Source organism: Miscanthus floridulus, chromosome 19 (assembly GCF_019320115.1).
Source record: "Miscanthus floridulus cultivar M001 chromosome 19, ASM1932011v1, whole genome shotgun sequence".
NCBI lineage: Eukaryota > Viridiplantae > Streptophyta > Magnoliopsida > Poales > Poaceae > Miscanthus > Miscanthus floridulus.
Genome location: NC_089598.1, coordinates 47,473,169 through 47,480,600, shown reverse-complemented (window position 1 = coordinate 47,480,600; position 7,432 = coordinate 47,473,169). Strand labels below are relative to the sequence as shown.

Here is a 7,432-nt window from a genome sequence, read left to right as displayed (position 1 = left end):
GTGCCATGACCAAAGACAACATATACCCATTTAAAGAAACAAAGAATAAGTAGAAAATTTAGCCAAGGTAGACATCCAGTCATTATAACGCCGCTACATTGTCGCCCTACACCCAACCAAAGAACCAATCCAAAACCAACACAAACGCGTCACCAGTTGATAGCAACATGAACCATTGCACCACATCATAGCTACATTTCACATTTGACTATCGATCTCCACCACCTGATATGGGGAAGAAAGCATAAGATAGATAGCCTGACGTGCACTTGTGAACAAAGAAATTGATGTATTCTTTTAGGTTATGATGAATTCTCTCATGGTAAGGAATAAACACTATGACTTGTTGACCTTTCAAGCAAAGATAAATATTTGCTCGGACTAGGAAACTAGAAATTGAAGACAAATTTAGCATTATCATTAATCTAGTGCACATCAGCAATGACTAAGTAGCTTCTAAAGGACATTGTAGCAGGCATGGACAATCCGTGGTACAAAATGTTTGATGCCTGCTTGAGGCATCAGGGCAAAGTCATTACAAATGAATGATGGAATGACAGATTCTGTGCAGGGTTCACTAATAAATACTGGAGTAGACAGGGGGCAAGACGTGCATGAAATTCACTTTCTCATGATACATCATAAGTTCAGTAGAGAGTGAAGATATTCATTTTACTCATCTTTCATGGATTTTGGCAACCCATACACAGACTTTCTAACCAATGTGGTGCCTCAGAAACAAAGGTACAATTGATCAAAACATACCATGGCCTTTTTGAGTAAGGCATTTCCTGGAAAGTTTGAAGTGTTTCAGGCATGACCAACATCTAGTAAGATCAGCTAATCCCTGTAACCTTCTGAATCCACATTCCCTTTCTGGTTGTTTGAGGAGGCGAGGAAAGCGGATCCCAAGAGTTGGTGAGCAACACGCAGATTGCTAAATGGACAGCTGTACTAGAAACTTGGTTCTATGACTTTCTTTTCTAGCAAGCTCAACTTTGTGGCTGCGATGTGGATTCACTGGCATTAACTGCTTCAGGAGCAGCTGCAGCACCAGGATTAGCATCGGAATTAACATTATCAACCTGATCAGGCTTGTCCTCCTGCATCTCTACATCGTGGCTACCAGATGATTCCTCAGCTTCTGCATCAGCCATCTCTTCGTCACCATCACCTGCTACATGCTCTGTTCCATTTGGTACTGCTGTTGTATGCTCAGGTGTGCTCATTGACTCTACATCAGCAGGCCCAGAATTTTCTGTAATTTGTGTGCAATCTGAACATGGCAGCCCATGAGCAGCTGGATATGGATCAGTGCACTTGGTTATTGTAGATGTAACTAGGAGATTCTACAAACAAGAGAGACCATAGTTGGCAATGAATGTTTCAGAACAAATATAAGAACACAAACATAATGAATGAAAAAAAACTGTCAGCAGATAAACTCTCAACTTAATGTCCACCAAGACATGGGAAACCTTATTTTGTCTTTCTTACTTACAGAAGAACTGTAGCAACTGCTGCATTGTAAATTAATTGATCTTTGTTATCAAGGTGCACTCAATGTTGTTTCAAAAAATCATAACTCAAACCAAGGTACATTATTTTCACTTTAGGTGGTAAACCAACAAGTAAAAAACTTGCACTTTAGATCAATAGGGCAAACTCAGAGTACACGATAACATAGCTAAGAACTGCATGGTACATTGGTACTGATATCTAAGCAATAGTGAAAGCTCAACTGACAAACCTTCTCCAGGGCCTAATGCAAGCTTTGATAATTTTGTATATGTTCCTTTTGGATCCAACAAAATCTGTCAATGGAAACTAATGTAAGACTATTTGCTTCGAAATAGGATGAATGAAAGGTATAAATGAAAATGTAACTGTGTCACTGACATTAATATGGTGTTTGGTTTGAGGAATGGGTTAGTCCATCATCTTCTCACTTCTCACTTTTTTGTTTGGTTTATGGAATGGAATGGGTTGACACATCATCACCTCATTCCTCACAAGCTACTAATTAGTACTAGTATGAGGAATGTAGTCATTCCATCAAATTTGATGAATGGATTCATGATGCACCACCTCATCTAGAATGGTTTGATTCCTCAAACCAAACACCCTCTAAATTTCTAGGACAAGTTTTAGAAGCAAAATGGAGGGGGAAAGTCTCACCTCACAAAGCCTTTGCAGTGTGAATGGAGGACCCTCTTCAAACCTCTCGAGGGCTGCAAAGTAATTCAACAAACAATCACATATTTGCAAATAGTCCAAAAACAAGTATTGCAACTAGTCCACAAAAGGAGTTATCTCTAATTATCTGTAAGAAATAAATTAGCTGATGTGCAAGTAGGCCTTGTATGAGCTGCAATGAAAAACCCACCACCAGCTTTCAAGTACCTAGTTGGTCTAATCATATATTTAAATGCTTTTGCAATGTTAACAAACAAGTAGAAGGTCCATGAAATGCTATTCTCAACTTAATAATGTTCTACAGGAAGTAATAAAAGAACAGGAGTATGATGTAGCTATATCACATAAATATAAAAGCACCATTACACCAACTTTCAGTTGGAAACTCATGCAAGAGGCGCGACACCAATAATTTCAAGCACTAGTTCTTTTACCAATAATATCCATTGAATCTTTGAACCAGCCAATCACAAGGCATCAGTGCAGATTAGAGTGTCTAGCTTCCAATACATGGAAGAGTACTATTTCAATGCTCCAAGTTCATAACAACCAAAATAAGCTATATCTATGCACAGCTAAGAACATGAGCTACTGCATAACTCAAAGGGCAAAGGAAGACGAATTTGATATCTACAGTCAACCAGGATAATAGGTCTATTCCACCTTGAAAATATTCAGAAATACATATACACTACAACAACCAAAATTTACTCGAACTTTATAGCACAAAATAAGTGTGAAGGTCGTACCACCATTGAGCTGGCTAAATAGCTCTGAGAAATACCTCTGTTGCCCATCATTTTGGCTCACCATTTCAACCTCAAAATATTCATCCAAGACCTTCACATGATGAACATCAGTTTAGATGATAAACATACACAACACAAATCACCACGCACTACAGCCAACATACCCAAACCCAATACACATACCTGCTTCAGTTGAATAGACAGTACACTCTTGAGGAACCTCCAGTCATGCCTGCAAAGGAGTTAGTCACAAGTATAAATGTTCTGCTCCAATCTTTTGTCCCAGTATTCTGGATGCAGCAAGAATGCATTTTTATAAAACAAAATGCAAGAAACATAATCAACCTAGGTAGTGTTTGGTTCCGAGGATCAAATGGGATGGGATGGGACGGTCCTAGGATAAGGGGTGTTTGGATGAGGGGCAGCCAGAGGCGGGTCGGTCCCGAGACGGAATATTCGGCTCAGATCCGGGGCGTCCCTGTCCCACGAAATCGAGGGGACGGGGGCAGCCCAAGTGGGACGAGCGCTGGCGAGGAAGAAGAACAAGAGAGGAGGTGCGCTCGCTCACGAACGGCGCGTGGGAGAGGATGGGAGGAAGGACAGGCGCGCGGGAGAGGATGCAAGGAAGAACGACGACGCACAGAGGAGCTCGAAGACGAAGGAACCCAACGGGGGCAAGCACGCCGCCTCGAGGACCGCCGCGCGAGCGAGCGCCGCCGCCTCGTGGGCCTCCTCGTGGGCGAGCGCGAGCATGAAGCCTCACGGCCCACCTCGCAGCCGAGCGTCGCCGTCTCATGGGCAAGCATGCCACCTCGCGGGCTGCCTCATGGGCGAGCGCCGCTGCCTCGTGGGTGAGCGCGAGCGTGGGGGAAGAAGGCACGGGGCGAGCTCACTGCAGATTGGGGAAGCCAGGCGGCGCCGTACCCGTGTGCGAGACTGCGACTCCATGCGGTTGGGATGAAGAGATAAGGAGAGGAGAAAGAAAAGGAGACAAAAAATGAAAAAAAAAAACTGACAATTGGGTCCCACCTGTCAGTAGCAAATCCCACTTTTGTTGTCTTTGATCCAAACAGAAAACGGACCATCCCATCCCTCCTCAACCAAACATAGAATGGAGCCATCCCGTCCCACGAACCAGAGTCAGGACCATCCCACCCCACTTTGACTCCCAACCAAACGCTACCCTAGTGTCCTGGTACATGCCTGGTTAGCATTTTACAACAGATTCTACTCAAAGACCATGAAACACATACACAATCAGTTTAAATGAGGCAATAAACTATTTTTTGTGCAAAATGATGGAGGCACTCACAGTGTCAAAACTTAAAACTCCAAAAGAACAGAAAACTCATCCATGAATAGAAACTATGAAGCAGTATAGGAGAAGTTTAATACCAGAACTTTCCGGTGTCAGCTATAACTTTAATGATGTTTCTCATGTCCTCAGGACTGACATCAACATTTGTCACTGTATCCCTGAAATGAAAATGCATTGCACATAAGCAAAGTAAAATTAGAGTCAAATTCAGTAAACAAAATTGGAGACGAAGACCAGCAATGTTTATGCTATCCTACCATATTAAAACAAACAATGAGCCAAAGAGATGCAATTTAAACATGGAAGAAAACAAGAACCCTGGCCAAAGTGGACGTGCTGTAATTCCTGGATAATTTCGAGTCCATGCAAAACTTTCCACTGCGTCAAAAAAGGTGTTGCCATGAGGAAAATGCAGTAACCATTTGAATTTCAATAGCATCTGAGTGAATATTTGGTTTTTGGTATGGCCATGTATATGAAAAGATTGACCCCAAATTATGTTTAGCAATGCACGGCTGAAGTTTATTTTGGATACCATGTTGTGTAAGAACTAGGAAGCAAACCTGTTTTTTAATGAAATTATTTTTTTGACATTATGACGAAAGAAGAAACTACTTGACTTAGACTGGATCAAGAGTTTCAAAATTACAAGATTAAAAAATCACTATGCAATCTAATAAATTTGAAAAAAATATATCTTGAACGAGAAATTGGGAATGGTGCTTTCATGCTTGGTGATCTGGATTGCAAAAGAGCCATAAAAAAAAGGGCAGTACCCAGTGCAGAGAGCTCCCGCTCTGTGCAGGGTCTGGGGAAAGGTGTCAGTGGCAAGCCTTACCCTCGCATGTGCAATGTGAGGAGACCGCGACTCGAACCCGGGACCTTCCGGTCACAGGCGGTAAGACTCTACCGCTTGCACCAGGCCCGCCCTTCACTTTGCGGATTGCAAAAGAACCATATGATGCAAAAATGGGATGACAACATAAAGGTAAAAGATCTCCTTTGCTCTTTGACACCGCCCCCAACCCCCCCCCCCCCCCCCCCTTCTGTTCCTTTTTCTTGTGCTTTATTTTTGGTAATCCTTTTTGCCACCCTTGTGCCCATTTTCTTTCAAGTCTATAATGCACATGCAGTTCTCCAGCATTTTCGAGAGAAAAAAAAACATCAAGCTAAAAGGTCTCCAAATTTCTGCTGAAATTTAGCATTTCAATGCAAGCTGTGCAGAGTCAAAGAGATACCACAGCACAGGGGTAAAAAGAAAGGCACACTTGTCCAATGTCTGTGCAATGAACCAGGCCATGCCCACGTTTTGATCCAATCGCAAAGGGAACTCTCTTCGTCACCCTTCCACTTTGGTCGCATTTAGGGCTATTTGCTTGTACATGCTTATAAGATTTTGCTTCAAATGAACATCCTTCTCAATGAGAAATCGTGCAAAACTAGGATGGATGTATCCCTGGTGACATCAATTGCATCACACGGACATCTTCATAGTACTCTATAAAGCAAATCGAGATTTTATACAGAACCATCATCGAAGAATGCACATACAGTGATACAAAGCAATAGCTGTCACATAAATCTGCATCACTTACTCGTCCACCCCGTCCTCCGGGGCTGCATCCTCGATAGCCTGATCTGCGTCAGAAGTTGACTCTGGAGCCACCGTGGACGCCGCAGAGTCCTCCACCACCGCACCACTCTCCACGCGCTGATCCGAGTGGACAGCGGCTTCCGGGGCCGCCGCTGCCACGGGCACCGCTGCATTCTCCGTCGCGGCACCCTCCATTCGTGGTTTTTCCCAATTCTGCAAGATAGGCGAAGAATCATAAATCCAGACAATAACGCGGGCGCATAGGCAGGCGACGGTGGCTAGGGTTTCCACATTCCGAGGGCGAGGCGAACTGGGGGGCGCTGCAATCTAGGGATTACGGGAGTCGTAACAGCGGCGGTGGTGATGGAAGAGGAGCTCACCAGCAGTTTCGACGCGCGCGGCGGGGCGGGCGGCGGGACAACACGGTGGCCTTCGCTTTCTGAGGTCGGCCTGTCGTGGTCGAGAGAGGTGTGCCGTTCACTCGCTCCCCGTTCGTAGACCGGCGAAGGTGGGGGAATTCTGCGCGGGGACGGGAAGCTGGTCTGTTAGTAGCTTTTTTTTTTTGGTTAATAAGTTTGGTTATATCAAGGGGGAATTCCCTGTGACATAAAAAAAATTGTAATGTCCCGGTGTCTCTCAAAAAAATTCAGCGATCTTCAGCGTTAATGCTCCAATTTTTTTTATGCCTCTATGCCACTTCCGTCAGTTTGGGCTCTAACGCCGTCAAACTGCAGGTGTAAAAAATCGAAAATACCATTAAGTCTAAATATGTCATTAATTTTTTTGAGCATCTTAACGACTTCAAATAAAAAACTCAAAACTAGAAAGTTGTAGATTTCGTCGGGATCTATAATTTCTATATAAAAATTATTTTCATTTAATTCTGAAAAAAGATATATTTTTTCTAAAATATATTAATCATATCAAATCATATTTTTTATGGAATTAAATGAAGATAATTTTTATATAAAAATTATAGATCCCAACGAGATCTACAACTTTCTAGTTTTGAGTTTTTCATTTGAAGTCGTTAAGATGCTCAAAAGAATTAATGATATATTTAGACTTAAGGGTATTTTTACTTTTCACACCTACAGTTTGACGGCGTTAGAGCCCAAACTGACGGTAGTGGTATAGAGGGCACAAAAAAGTCGGGGCAGTGACGCTGAAGACTGCTGAACTTTTTCAGAGACATATAGGACATTGCGATCTTTTTTAATAATAAACAAGGAATTCCCCCTTATATTAATAAGTTTGTTAATGATGTAGATTCGTTAGTAAGAATAGACCAAAAGCTAGCAGGCTGCTCTTCATCGTTAACCAATTCCTATGTACCCCCTCTGTTCCAAATTACTACAGTATGTAGTATGAACTAATAAAGAAGGAAAAATATGAATTGCAAGACCAAAAGATGTACTTTTGTATTTATTTTGGATCCAATCCTAGTAGCACATTAGAGCCTCCGACATGTGACAAGTAAGTCTGTTGCAATGTTGCCCGCTGGTGCTGAATGCAAATTCTGAATGAACTGTAGTAATACGAATTGCATAAGCATCTCTTGCTATCTTCCGCAAA

The 7,432-nt window shown here is 42.5% G+C and overlaps 1 pseudogene; it reads right to left on the bottom strand.

Annotated features, from left to right (window-relative positions):
* Positions 1-421: 421 nt before the first annotated feature.
* On the bottom strand, positions 422-6,389 carry LOC136528122 (uncharacterized; annotated as a pseudogene).
* Between the last annotated feature and the right edge of the window lie 1,043 nt (positions 6,390-7,432).